Below are 14939 nucleotides of genomic sequence, written 5' to 3'. Positions count from 1 at the left end.
TGAAACTTCACAACAGCATTCTTCTTTCACAGATCAAACTTTAGTATTTAAAGGAACTGCAGAAAAGTGAGATTTCCTGTGAAAAATTCTCCTTTTGGAATTTCCAGTCTAATTCTTATTTCAAGTAATAACAAATAATGGAAAAAAATAGTTTAATTGTACAAATCACCGACTTGAAATTAATCCAAAAGCAGCCCTAGACGCTCTTCTATCATCTTGATACAAATCAGAAAAAAAAAATGGAAGAGGCACAAAAGAAAGTTTCAATATTCTAAAATCTTATTTAAAAAAATAGAAGGTCCATTTATTTCCCTCCTTGCTGACTGAAGTTCAGGGGTTAGCTATATTTATATACTATCTATTCAAACTGATTTTATTTTAATTTAAATAAAAATTGAAAACATTGTTGTTTTTGTTTCTAAGGCAGCCACATCAGGAGAGTTTGTCAGGCTTTCCAAGAAGCATCTGCAATGCAAAAACTGAGCACGGCTCAAGATGCAGGACCTCAGAAGAAACCCAAAGATAACGAGTTGCCTGTTGTATGGACACCAAGGTTATTTTGTTTGTCTGAACAGTGGCTTGAAGTATAACCTCATTCCCACACAAAACAGCAGAGTGCATGGCGTTGTACCTCCTGCATATCACAGCAAGTCTCTGCATTTGTCATTTCCTCAGAACTTATTTTTCTATGCTACAAAAAATGCTCCCAGATGAAACCCATGCCAAAAGCACGAAACTGAGATGCAGTAATAGACACAGCAGAAGTCAGGGTCAATATTAGAGAAGCATATACCACCTTAACTGCAGCAAGGTTTAATAAATGACACTTCTAAAATACAGCAACTGAATTCTACTGGTGTAATTAGTAAGCTGTCTCCTGTACTGAAGGAATGAACAAGGACAATATTGTTACTTATAATTCAGAGCTAGCTTGTATGAAAAAGACATGTGGCATCAGGAAAATGTAATTAATTTGGTGGTGTAAGCCTTCATAAATTATCAAGTATTCCCAATAGCAGTCCTGCAAAACTTACAGAGAACATGAGCTGCCTTTAAATTACTTAGTTTGCTTGCTACCAGAATTCTTTTAAGGTGGTTAGATACTGACACAGTATTAAAAATGCTCAAACTATTGCAATGGCTGACATATTGAGCCACCTTTAATTAAGACCATAATGTTCCTTTGGGCCATACCTAAGACAGTAATCTGTGTCCAGAGGCTGTCACTCTCTTCTCTAATGGACTACAGCACACAAAAATTAATTATAGGGGAAAGGTTGCTGCTCCAACTGGGACTAGAGATTCGAAGGCAAACGTTGCGCTGTTGATCAAAATGAGTAGCTCCTTTTGCAACAGCTAATACAGTTTCTGTCACATAGCACTTAACCCTCTCTTCCAGCATTAAATTGAGCAAATTTGTTGCCCAAGGGGATGTTTTTACAGTTTTATGTATTCATTCATTTGTTCATTATGATACCATCACAATTTCACCTCTCCAAAAATCAGGAAAAAAACTTCATCTGAAAAATTCAAAGGGAAACATCACAGATTCCAGCCACAAGATTCTTGGAAGCCTATATCAATAGAAACAGACTACAGCTAAACAAGGATTTCAAAATATTTCTAACTCTTAGTTGTTTAAATTTTTAAACATAATTATTTAGAACCTGATTATGTTTTTTTTTATGTTTGCTTTCAGCAGATATTCTACTGTAAATAATTTTATAGGAAGGTTTGCTTGTGGACACAGTACATTTAAACCAAACAATATAAAATATTAGCTAAAAGAGAATTTCAAATCATGGATAGTACTGCCCATTGCCCAAGGCTGTTAACTTTTTGACTCTCTGAACCAGAGAAAACAAAGCTGCAGGAAACAGAAAGAAAAACATTCCCTGACAAAGATACCTTCATGGTAAACTCCAGTTACTTGTGTTTATCAAAGAATCCTCTTGTGTTGTGAGCTAACCACAAAGATTTCATAACTCACCATCAAGCTCACTGAAATATTCTGCTGGGTTAAAACACATCTGCACAGTGTTGACACAGTTCCTGCCTGCAAGAGGAATGAGGGAGAGGGAAATGTGAGTTATTGCAAATATTTAAGCTGAAGCAAGGGGTTAGGGATGGAGGAGAAAAAGGCATAACCTAAGTAGTAAGCTTGAAGACAAATTGCTAACTAAAAGGAGGAGACAGCAATGATTGTCTTGACACAGGATGGCCCATGCAATTTTTCACCAGACAATCATCAAAATTCAGAGCAGCAAATGCCAGAACGTAGCTGCAGACCCCCTCCTCCAGCCTCAGGATACAGGCAGCTCCCATGAACCTCAGGGGAAATCTTTCAAGCACCAGTGTTCCCTATTTCAGTAACACCTGAGATGATTAAATGAACAATGAAACTCAGCTGTAAATTTGAGCAAGGTTGTAGTCTGCAATCTGAATAGTATTAAGAGGAATGAAATAAAAATGAAATCAATGCTCACAGGATAATGTAAATCAGATGCAAATAACCTTCCTTTTTATTTGTCTTTTCTTTGTTTCTTTCTAATAGTGGCATATTTAGCTCATGAAGTGCTCCACATTTCTTTTAAAACCCAGTGACTCTATTATTTCAGAAGATTTCTTGTGGGATAAGGACATAGAAAGTTCCCAATCCCACGAATAAATGAACCCATATCTTTGCCAGTGAATAAGTTCAAAATGCAAGTCAGAATCAAATATATGAATATGAAATTACAAAATACAATTCTTATTGCCAAAAAATCACAAAAGCAGTCATTTGTCTATCCTCCTTCAAAAAAGTAATGCCAGTGTGGGCAGCATGGCAATGTGCTGCAACACCCTTTTTTAGAAGCTCTTTGCCCATTATTTCCAGCTCACACAAACACATATGTGTCATATATATGTCAGTGATACATGTACCATGTATCCTCATTTTGTCTGACCAAAGTGTCTGAAAAAGCATCTGAATCATTATCCTTTAAAGAGCAAGGATGTGTCCCTAGGATCTTAAGGATGCAGGTCTCAGGTTTGGTTCTGCCATCAGACTATGGTACTGATTTGGTCCAATTCCTCAATGTCAATAAACCAGCTTCCTAGTCTGCTGTATGGAATATTCCACAGTTCAATTTTTTTTCAGAGCTGCAGTATAATCTGCCTCTCTAACACAAGCCCAGCCTTATGAAAGCTACCTATTCATCAACCCAAATATCTGACCTGTAACCCTGAAGATAACGGCTACCAAAAAAATCAAAGTCAAGGACCAAAATACCTACAGAATCTCCTAATGTCTCTGTGGCATCATGTAAGTACTTCAGTCCTAGTAAAACTGTTTTGAAGTTAGCACTCATTCTTCAACCTGCTCCAGGCCAGCCTGACACAAAACCCTTCCAGTTGCCAGGAGCAGGCTGGAAAGTGTCGATGAGGGTTTGCGTTTTGGTAGATCTATTGCTACAGCAGACACAATCTTTCTCATATTTCCCTAATTTCCAAAATTAACCCCTCCTTCAACTGATCTTAAAGCATTAATCAATAGCTGAAAAAACCAGCATGCAGCAAGATTTCTCTATGTTTCTGTTCTTGTTTTCAATGTCTGAGCAACAGACAAGACCACATAGCCAGTCCTTCAAGTCCATCATAGCTCCTGGCTTGTGGCATAGGCAGACATGACTGTGGAGAAAACACTGCACCTCTGTCTCGAAAATTCACTTTTTAACCCCAGTATAAAAACTTTCTTGGTAAGGTGTAATCTGTTCTAGGACAAACACAAAAGCAGACCCTTGGTCCACATGGTGGTTTTTTCACATTCAAATAGCCTGAACAGTTTGAGGCCAACACAAGTGCTTTAAGAATGCCCTGAAAACCTCTCCCAGAGCTTGTCAGATCAATATCAATAACCAGCAGGAAAGATGTTTGAACTGAGAAAATTGGAAGCAAATCTGGTATGATACTACTTTAGTCTTTGAAGCAAAGTGTACAGCCAAGCTGGAAGCCAGGAGAGAGAACAGGAACTTCAAAGAAGTTCAAAGGAACTTCTCTTTCCTTTCACTACCACTCTTTGCTCAGCTATGTGTTTCTGCCTGAACAGTTTGTTCTAATACCTTGAAATGTACAATGGCATCATCCTATGCAGAACTGGTCTCTGTCAACTGTACACGCCAATAAGTACCAAAATAAACCAAAAATCTCAGAAAAGCAGCAAGCTTCATCAGTCTGTAGTCCTCCTGTCTTTTTAGTAGGCTGTCAGAAAGAATAATCTCAGACACAAAAAATACTTCCAGGCTTCTCCAGATCAAATATTTTGGGATTTGGATCTTCATCTATTATCCCCAATTGAGGAAATAAGGTAATAAATGGAAAAGACCACCGATCTATTTCATTAATGTCCCAAGTGTATGAATACACTTCAAAATTGCTTTGTTCCCAGAGCCAAATAGCTGAAAATCCTGCTTTGGTTAATCTTTGCCTAAAGGGTTGCTCAAAGTCAGCCTTTTTGATTATCCCCAGTATGGGAGAATAGCAAGGTGAAGTGTGAGCAGAGACACTGAGAAAGAGTGTGTGCAACAGCAGCCCAGGTAGCTGGTATTGACAGGGAAGCATTCCTGCTGCCCTGCCCTAAGGGAAATTGCATGGGTGAAGAGCTTTGGTCAGGAGCAGAAATAGAGCAACTCGGGAAGCCCCTCCTGGACTGCCAGGAACACTGAAACAGCAAACAGGCAGCTCCTTCTGCTGGTTATTCCCTGTGCAGAACTGCTTTTCTTTGTGCTACAGGTACACCCTACTTTTCTGAAAAGTACCTGACTCTCCTGTTTTCCTAGTCTTGATTTTTTCCTCCAGACTTTTTCACTTTTATTGAGTTATTCAAACAGCAAGGATAAAAGGGCCCTTTCGAAACTCAGAAGGATGCTGTGAGATTTAATACAGGCAGAGAGTTTGGGCTGCTCTAGATAGTGAAGTTAGGGTGGAAGAGAGATCTACCACCCATTATCACTAACATCCTGTTTCTTTGTCATTATCCCTTAATTATCTTGTCTTGTTTATTTAAACAACAAGGCAATTAAGAGGCACTGTCAATGGAACAGAACCCTGGCACAGGCGAATGGTCTCTGCTGTGAGATAAATGCCAAGATATTTAACAGGCAGCAGCATAACAGGAGAGAGATTGCTTCCAAAGCACTGGGCAGTGATTGCTGGAAAATGTGTGCCATTGCTACTGCAGGATACCTTACAGTCCTCCTAATAGTCATTATTTGTCTGCTGCTAGCAGGTCCCTTGGTACTTTCTCCAGATACGGCTGTACCTTATGAATAGACCTAAAATACTCTGCTGGAGTTTGGCATTACCAAAAGAATGCTGTAAGTACCAAATACCTCAAACCAGAAAGAACTCAGAAAATAACAACTGGAAGTAGCAGTGACTTACAAGATAAATATATTTTCATTAGGAGATTACTTATGGGGCCCATGAGAGGGATTGTCCTATCTCATCAGACCAACAATTCATCTAATCCAGTGGCTGTTCTCTGACAGCACTGACCAGCAAATTGTTCAAGGTGCATAATATCTTTGCACCAGGTAATGAAAGAACAGTATGCCTCTAGCAGAAGTTTCTACCCAAAATGTATAACTAGTGGTGTTTTCCATCCTGAAGTAGCAAGAACGATTTATCATTTCATTTTTTATTTTAGTGTAATCATGCTTACCATTTCACAGCTTAATGTTTTTTTAATATTTTTCATTTTGTCTGGATTTGCATCAAGTAAGAATGGAAATTTGCACCTAGTAGATGAATAGGTTTCTCCTAGAAAGGAGAACCAACCACCTTTGGTAAGAACAGAATGCTTATGGGAGAGGAGCTGTGGGAGTGAAGACACTTTGAACGAGCTGAAGGGAAGGAAAGGATTAGGTCTGAGGTTTGAGGAACTTTGAGAAGCAGTTGGGAGCAGGTAAGATGAGCATCCCATGGGAAGCTCTTGTGGTTTGACATTGGCCCAGCACCAGGCACCCATGAGAGTGGCTTGCTCACCCTCTCCTGCCACAGCTGGGTGGAGGAGAGAAAAAAAATTAACAAACATATCATGAGTGAGATAAGGACTGGGAGACACACTTCAAGGGAAAAACAGGCTCAACTTCAGGTTGCAAAGTGAATTTATTACTAATATAATTAGAGAAGGATAATGAGAAATAAAATAAGTCCTTGAAACAACTTCTTCCCCCCAGCCCTTCCCTCCTTCCCACTGACAGTGCAGGGAGACAGGGCGTGGGGGTTTTGGTCAGTTCATCACTGAGGTTTTCTTCCACTGCTCCAGGAGTGGAGTCCTTCCCCTGTGAGGCCATGGGGTCCCTCCCACAGGAGACAGCTCTCCGTGAACTTCTCCAGGGTGGGTGCAGTCCCACGAGCAGCAGCCAAACCACACCTGCTGCACCCTGAGTCCCTCCCACAGGCACACAGTGCTCCCAAAACTGCTGTGGCGTGGGTCTCTTTCCACGGGGTGCAGTCCTCCAAGGACAGGCTGCTCCAGCCTGGAGCAGGGGCCTGCTCTCTCCAGCAGGCCTCCCACTGGATCACAGCCTCCGCCAGGCATCCACCCGCTCCAGCATGGGCACCTCGCCCAGGGGCTGTGGGTGGATCTCTGCATCCCTCATGGATCCCCATGGGCTGTGGGTGGATCTCTGCATCCCTCATGGATCCCCACGGGCTGTGGGTGGATCTCTGCATCCCTCGTAGATCCCCATGGGCTGTGGGTGGATCTCTGCATCCCCCGTGGATCCCCATGGGCTGTGGGTGGATCTCTGCATCCCCCATGGATCCCCACAGGCTGTGGGTGGATCTCTGCATCCCCCGTGGATCCCCATGGGCTGTGGGTGGATCTCTGCATCCCTCGTGGATCCCCATGGGCTGCAGGGGCACAGCTGCTTCACCTCGGTCCTCACCATGGCCTGCAGAGCAATCTCAGCTCCAGCGCCTGGATCAGCTCCTCCTCCTCCTCCATCTCCACTGACCTTGGTGTCTCCATGCTGTTTCCCTCACATGTTCTCACCCCCTCCTCTTCTCTGACTAGATGAAATATTGTGTGACTTTGTTTTGATTTTCTTCTTAAATGTGCCATCACAGAGGTGTTACCAACCTCTCTCATTGGCTGCGCTTTGGCCAGCAGCATGTCCATCTTCACAGCCACCAGGGATTGGCTCTGCCGGACATGGTGGAACCTTCCAGGAGCTTCTTACAGAAGCCACCTCTGTGGTCTCTCTGTTGCCAAAAATGACACCATGCAAAACCAATACAGGAGCATTTCAGACACTCACACTGAAGCTGACCTTCCACCCTTGCACCAGCCTCACTCTCTGTTTTGTTGATGGAAAGGTGTTCTTTGCAGGAAAGGGTTTTTGCTAGTCTAGTGGAATAATAATGTGGCATATTTGTGGCAATGATTATAAAGAATGGCCTGAAGATTCCTTTTCCAGTTTTTCTTAAGGGTACAAAGTTCATGTTTTGGGTTTATGTTCATTTCTGCATGACCACTTTAATTTAACAGAAATAATAGCAGACTACTCTGTGGGTTAGTGCTTTAAAAACATATTTATTTATTGATATTTTTAAGTGCTTGCTTTTTCCTTGTTGCTCTCTGGAGCCAAAGGTCCATCTCTGGCAGAAACACAGCACTTAGGAGTCCAGTTTTGAGCTTAGAAAATACAATTGCAGAAATGGTGTACACTTTGAGATAGAAACAGAGAATGGAGTGGAGGGGTGGAAGGAACTGGGAGGTACCAATAAAGAAGCATAGTTTATTCCTTCATACTGTTTTGATATTCTACCTGTAGTTGTGTATTTTCTTCTTTTTTCATCACTTTTTCTCAGTGATTCCAAACACTGTGGAAATACTGGTGCTGATGTTGCATAGATTATTATGACAAATGCCACCATCACTTCTTCCTGTTCTCTCAGGTGAGCTCCATTGCTTATCTAAAGATCATGTCTGACTCCAGTTATCATTACTTATTAAATCAAGTTTGACTCAGAAAAATAATTAAATGTTTAAATTAAGGCATTCTGCTTTGCCACACAATTGGATCTTTGCTGGCAAGTATATGGAACAGTTGTTAATATTGAAAAAGAGATGAAAGATGTTCTAAATTTATCTCCCCAACATTTCCATTCAGCATAATAATGGGCATTTGACAGTAACACGTTGTTGAGCCAGTGAGAATCATTTCTGAAATGAAGTGATCACACACCTTTGAAAGTAGTCTCACACAAACCTGGAATCATTCAGGGTGGAATAGATAAATTTTCATTCACCTGGGAGCTGCCTTATGGCTCAAATAAAAATGAACAATTTTCAAATGAATATAAAAATCATACTTAAAAGACTTGAAATGCAAAGTATATAAGTATTTGCCAGCATCCATATATAAATTAATATGTACCATCTGGGTTACATCTGGTGATATTAAAGTGTTGTCTCATGAGCAGAATAGGTGTGAGAACCATGAAGAAAAGCTGAGCAGTTCTGGCACTTACTGCAAAGGAGACAGCATTCATATGTAACTCCAAAAGTAAACTGCCTTGTCCCTTCACTGCTTTCTTGTCTCACTGCTTTTCTCCCATATTTTTCCCTTTATTTTAATTTTATTTTTCCTAAGGATGTCCAACAGCATCTCCATGATGCAGGTTGCCATTTGCTCTAGGTCCAGCTTTTGCAGCAGGCTTTCAGTCATGTCGTAAGTGAAATCCACGGGTCTTACATTTTCCATGGCGCTTTCACAATGAAACTCATCCTCTTCTTACCATTCTCTGAAAATTCTGCCCAGAAAAGTATACACCTTTGGTTCCTCTGGTCATCTTCAGTTTCTCAGTAAAACTTTCCAGTGACTTGACTTCCTCTATTCCATTCTTTTGTTTAAAGACTGTTACCCATGTGGACCTCACCTTCACCTCCCTCTCTTTTGCCTCAAATTACCCATCTTCCCCAAACCATATGTGTAGCTGCTTAATTTCTTTTCTTGGTCTACCTGGATCCCTAATCATGGGCACTCTGAGGGTTCCCTATGAGCAGCTGTCTGGCAATTTTTGTTGTCTCCTGAAGCACAAAGCACCCCAAAATTCTCTGGCCCCTCATAACACCAAGAAATCTTCTTTATGAAAGGCTGTATTATGAATTCAGCACACATTCTATAATCCCAAAGTAAAAACTGAAGACAAAATTAAAGACATCTTCATTATTGATTGTAAGAGTAATCTATGGCCTAGGGTAAGACTGTTCACTGTGTGGAAAGTGCAAGATGGAAACACAGGAAGGTGAAAGGATTACCTGATATCTTGCTATGGACTTCAGATCCTGAGGTATTGTGGACTGTACTACCTCTCAGAAGTCAATTCCATAACTGAAAGAGAAAAAATGTATTATCCTTGCACACAGCTGTTTTATTTTTGTTTTCAGAGACAGTCAGATGAGATGTTAATATGATAACATTGCTCTTCTCACAAAGCAAGGGAATTAATAACATGGCCTTTCCTGCTCCATTTCAGAACTATTCTTTCTTCTGTGGGCTACACAGTCACACTGTGAGAATGGCCTTTTGCCATGTGCCACTTCAAGAACCTGCACATTTCAGAAGAAATGTATGTAAAAGCTCTATGCACAAATAAAATCTCAGCCAACCTGTAACTGAGCAAAGTGCAGAAAATGCCCAACTTCTGATTTATCATGTGTGAAATTAAAGTACTTCAGCGCAAGTCCTCACATGAGCAAGGGAGAACAGCACAAAATGACTCGCCCAAAGAGATTAATCTCTTTCTGCACATAAACAAAAATCATGTATGTTCCTCTGGCTTTTCATATGGGGTGTGTTCATCTGTAGGATCTGCTCTCACCAATGGAGAGATCTTCAGGTTCCATGTGCAAGAATTTCAACATGTAAAAATCTGCCTCGAAATGTGGAGAGAGAAAGCCTCTTCTAGCTCTGACTCACCAGACACTAAGTTATAGACAAGTCTGGCACATGTTTTTCCCTTTGCAATGCATGTAGGAGGCCCTGGGCTTTTCCAACATGCTGAAGATCCTGTTTGCTTTCCTTAGGTCCACTTCCAGGAGTAACATTTAGAGAGGGAAACTGTTTGTTTTTAACAGCTCAAGATATTATGCCTTTAAACTTACTTGATTAAGCAAATGAACACCTTTTAACCTTCAGAAGAAAATTTTCAGGCTGGCATAAACTGCCTTGAATTATGTCAAAAGGCAGGTATCTCTGAAGGTTTCTCTGCAAAAAGCATTATATAAAGACATTGTGACAGCCCAAATTATTTCCCAACATACCTAAATGAATCAGATAGAAGGAACAACATTTTCACTGCATTTTATGTACAAGAAACTGAGGCTTGCAGTTGAACAAAGAGACTCATCATTGTTCTGGACCAAGGACTGGCCCCAGTGCCTTTGCCATTGTTCTCAGCCCAGAGCCAGCATCTTCTTTTCACACAAGACAATCTTGAATTTGGGCTCACTGCAGAAGAGAAGGATGAAGTGAAAGGTGTCTCTTTCACTTGGATGAACTACGGTACAGGTGGAAAAGTTACAATATTTTTTATTTTACTTTTAAATGAAGCGTTTAAAAATCTGCTAGGCAGAATATTTTTTCAGCTTTCTTTCCTAATCTTGGAGTGGCTGTAAAACCTCAGCAGTTAAAAATGTTTTCTCTGGCTCCAAGTCTCATGCATCCATAAAAATTACATTTTAAATAAAGAAAACATGTTTTGTTCCAGCTCCAGAGTGGCTCTAAGACATTACATATTTTCTAAAAATGCATTTAATTCTCATTAAAAAAATCCTTCAATGCACCATGACTGAGTAATTTGTTGAAAACTCTATATATGTTCTAATCTTCAATTTATCAACCTTAAACCAGCATTTTGAGATCTGGTAGAAGAAAAGCCTTAGATTGAAAACCTTTCATAGTTTCCCCAGACCACATTTAGTTCATGGCCTCTCTGGGGATGTCTGGGCTGGATTTTATGTCGTGTGAGAAGTAGAGCTCCCCTTGTTTTTTAAGTCAAGTCCAGATATTTTTCAGAGAGCCTGAAAAGGTTTGAGACCTCATGACAGAGAACTGTCACCAAAAACTTCTGCCTCTTTGAGTATAGCTGTGATTGTCCTTCTCTGAGCAGAAGGGAGGGTCTCATGAAATGTGTGGCTCTCTCAGAAAGCATCCATCCTAAGAAATGAACTGCATGATTTCCATTGTTCCTTCCATCTCCAGTAAAGGCTCCCTCTTCAATCTTGAGCAAGTCACTTAACCATTTTCATTTCATTTCCTTCTTTGCAGAATGGGAAAACTAATTTTTACTGGCCTTAAGGCATACCGTGCAGAGATCAATTCTCATGCTTTCAGCAGGCAGCATTTTGCAAATGCCTGTTTTAATGGATATGCTCTGAGTGAGGACAGGGGAGGAGAAAGGATGCTCACATTGCCCATGAGGAGAGGTTGTCAGGGTTTGCAGTGCACAGAGCCTGTGCCCTCTCACCCTGCTGGTCCCTGAGCTTTACTGTGTCTCACTGGAGACAAGGGACAAAGATGAAATTAGGGGTTAGAGGGGAAGAACTCCCTCCAAGGATGGCTGTAACTGTATAAAGCTGTTTTCTGCTTTGTTCTCCATTCCTAACTCTTCTAAGGGCCTCCAAAACTTATACTCTGAGAGATTACATACATTATGGATTATTTTTCCCTTGCCATCCCTCCTTGTTCTAGCCAAATGTTTTTTTCTGCAACACATCACAGGCAGTTTGGGTGTTCCAATCATTCACAGTCACGTATGACGAGGTAACCATCATCCCACTCTTCATTCCTCAGGTAAAACACAACCCAACCAGCACAGGCTCTGGTACAGATCAGGTTCATGTGGGGCTTTGAAACACAAATTTGGGAAGGGACTGATGAGAAGAGTTACTCAAAAGAGTACAAGAAATCATCTGAATGGTTCAACCACCCCCTTCCCACTGAAGCTGACTAGGAGTATTTTGCTTCCATGGAGAGTGGGTTCCAGCTCCAACTTTTCTTCTTGACTCATGCCACAAACCAATGAGAGCTGTGGGATAAAAAAATGCTGCCCCACAAGAGGTAGCTCCATCACCAGCTCAGAGCACAGCAAAACTGCCCAGGCAGCCTTTGCCTCTCCACGAGCGAGACACAGAGCACACATGGCCAGCAGTGCCCTGCTCTCAAAGGTAAACCTGCTGTGCACCACTCACAGAGCTCAGCCAGTTCCCTGCTGTTAGAGCTCTTCTGGGCACTCCTAGAAATGGTCTGCATTTGTTTGCAAAACTTCTTAATAACCTTTTTATATATTGAAAATTAAAAGCTGCCAGCAAGAGCAAATGGACTACAGCCATAGAATATAGTGAAAGGCATACATCTTTATTTTTTTATATAAAGTAATTTTAATTTAATGCCTGGAAGAGCCTGCTGTCATCTTCTAAGATTCTCAGTTCTGCTTAGTATGAAGCGCTATAAACATGGTTAAGCAGAATCTGTTTATGTTGGAAATCTAAGGGAATAAAAATATTTTCACAGGTCTGCTAAAAAAATGCCATGATCAGCTCTGTCTCATGCTAAAGAGCACTGATCTTACGGATGGCCCTAAAAGTCACAGTCTCTCTTTAGCAGAGAGGAGCTGGAATACTTATTTCTTCCCTGAACAAAGAACTGTCACATTCTCCCTAAAATAATGAGCATTATTTATTCATATACAAATAATTTTAGTTAAGTGCTGAATGAAGGCATCCCAAACATTTTCTATTAATCAAAGACTAGAGAGACAGCTCTCAGTTACCACAGCACTGTTTTGTTAGATTCCTGATTCCTGCATCCCAACCACGAGCAGCACGTTGTCACCTTTTTGCTAGAGGTGACTACGACAGCTGAAAGAGTAAAAGACCAGGGTGGTTTTGTGAACTGTGTACAGGGGGCTCTGCATTTGCTGCTTCACCTGACTGGTTGTTTATGAGATCTCAGCAACTCCCCCACTGCCATGGGGCAGGGTGTCTGTGATGTGAACACAACCAACGGCACTACCAAATGTTGCCACTGAGAATTAATTGTGTTTTGTTACATCAATTTAATGAACTGTTTTTCAGGGACATCTGGCTTCCCTGCCTGAGGGTGGGGGAAAAGGTGGACTACCAAGAAGGCAGGGAAATGCTGCTCTTCAGCACATTTTGTCTCAAATATCCCTGTTGTTATCGCTTGCTGATATGGCGCTGCTGTCCTGCGTGATTGATCCACACTGTTACATGTTCTCTTCCCAACATCTCCATGCGCAATCTTCTCCCACATTCCTCATGTTTACACTGCATTACACTGCAGAATCCACTTAAGGCTTTTCTCTGGTTTTCATGATCTCTGCTAAGCTCTTTTCTCCTCTAAGAAGACCTCACTACAACACACAAGAACACTGACCAGGGTAGAGTGATTCTTGCCACCATTTCCTGCATTAGCACAGAGGATCAGTGTCTCTCTAGAAGTGGGACCTTATTTTTACTAAATGGCCTGTGAAAGCATTTCCATTAGAGATGGTTTGGCATATTATAACTAAGTGGACGGAACAGAGTGAACATTTATTTACCCAGGAAAATTTGGATCAGACAGCACATCTGGTTTTCATTGAAATCCTCAACTTTACTAAAACACAAAAAAATCCAGCTGAGTCAATAGAGACTCAAGGAAGGCAGGTGGTTGATGTGATCGCAAGAGAGTTGAAACAGGATCAAAACATGAGCATCCTCCGAAGCTTCAGTTCAGATCATTCCTGGAAAGCATTTTAACATTCAGTTTGTAGGCCTGAATGAGTAAAAGGATTGCTTGTAAGTGCTGAGTGCACAAAGAATCATGGGTCAGCCTAACCACTGCACAATCCTGAAAAAATACATGAGCCATTTGCAGTGTGGAACACTACACACTCAGCTTTGTAACAGCCACACCAGACAGACCGACTGCCACTTATGCAGAGGCACAGGACATCCAGCTTAGCTGTCAGTGCTTGGGAAGAGTTTTGAGAGGGATGAATAATGCTAGCACTCAAGCCTGGCTGAGAGCTTTGTTCTGAAAGCAGTCACACTATGCAGCATCTGCTGCAGCAGCTTCAGGGAACAACAGTGATGAAAAAAGAAAATTTCCTTCAGTCTGTTAGTACTCACCACTGTCCCCAGTGATATGGGATCCCAGGACAACAAAGTCCTTCCATTTCTAACAAGGTTAAACATTCTTCATTATGTGGGAGATGTGTCCTGCATAGTGGGCACAGTAGGGCCTGTGGCAGTTTGTCCTGGATATCCCACTAGATCTGGAACAAATGTAATGAGGAAACAGAGATGCTGCCATAAGAAAAAAATATTGGGACTGGCATGAAGCATTGAACATTTTTCTCAGACACCAGGTGCTTTGAAATGGTGTTTTGCTCTTTCTACAGATAGCCTTATGTCTTGGCAAAGTGCTCATATGAGAAATAATGTAAAGAGGTGCCCTGTTTGTGTATGGGCATATGTGCCTGTTTTGCTGGCTGTGCTGGGCTGTTAGCCTGGCCCTGACACTGTGGGACAGGACCAAGTAGTACCATTTTGTGACTGGTACCATCAAACTGATCTTTCAGTTACTATTTTTCACATCAGCTAAGACTTCAATGAAAGACTCAAAGAAAGAACTAAGGCCCCTTGATCCTCAGTCCCTGCTCTAATAAAGGAGTGATTAACATTACAGTTCATTATTATTTTCAATTTCAACTCCCATATGAAGCTAGAGAAGCTGCAGTACTAGCCAGAATCCTATTTTCTGCCTGTCAGTTAAGCAAATGAAGTCCCAAGACAGTTTGACTCACCTTCATATATAAAAGAAAATTCTTTATTCCAACACACCTCTGTCTTTCTTAAAATGTGTCTTTATTCTGAA

The 14939-nt window shown here is 41.2% G+C and overlaps 1 long non-coding RNA gene across 2 annotated transcripts; it reads right to left on the bottom strand.

The window, feature by feature from the left end:
• Positions 1 to 571: 571 nt before the first annotated feature.
• LOC135289722 (uncharacterized) lies at positions 572 to 2324 on the bottom strand. Of its 2 annotated transcripts, none has more exons than XR_010352451.1 (3): positions 2149 to 2324; positions 1991 to 2056; positions 572 to 1574 (listed from the first exon to the last, which is right to left on the bottom strand). It is a non-coding gene; the product is annotated as an uncharacterized LOC135289722 (long non-coding RNA). The 2 variants fall into 2 exon arrangements; XR_010352448.1 differs by having other exon boundaries at positions 572 to 1520.
• Between the last annotated feature and the right edge of the window lie 12615 nt (positions 2325 to 14939).

Source organism: Passer domesticus, chromosome 1 (assembly GCF_036417665.1).
Source record: "Passer domesticus isolate bPasDom1 chromosome 1, bPasDom1.hap1, whole genome shotgun sequence".
Taxonomy (NCBI): Eukaryota; Metazoa; Chordata; class Aves; order Passeriformes; family Passeridae; genus Passer; species Passer domesticus.
This window is presented reverse-complemented; position numbering and strand designations above follow the sequence as displayed.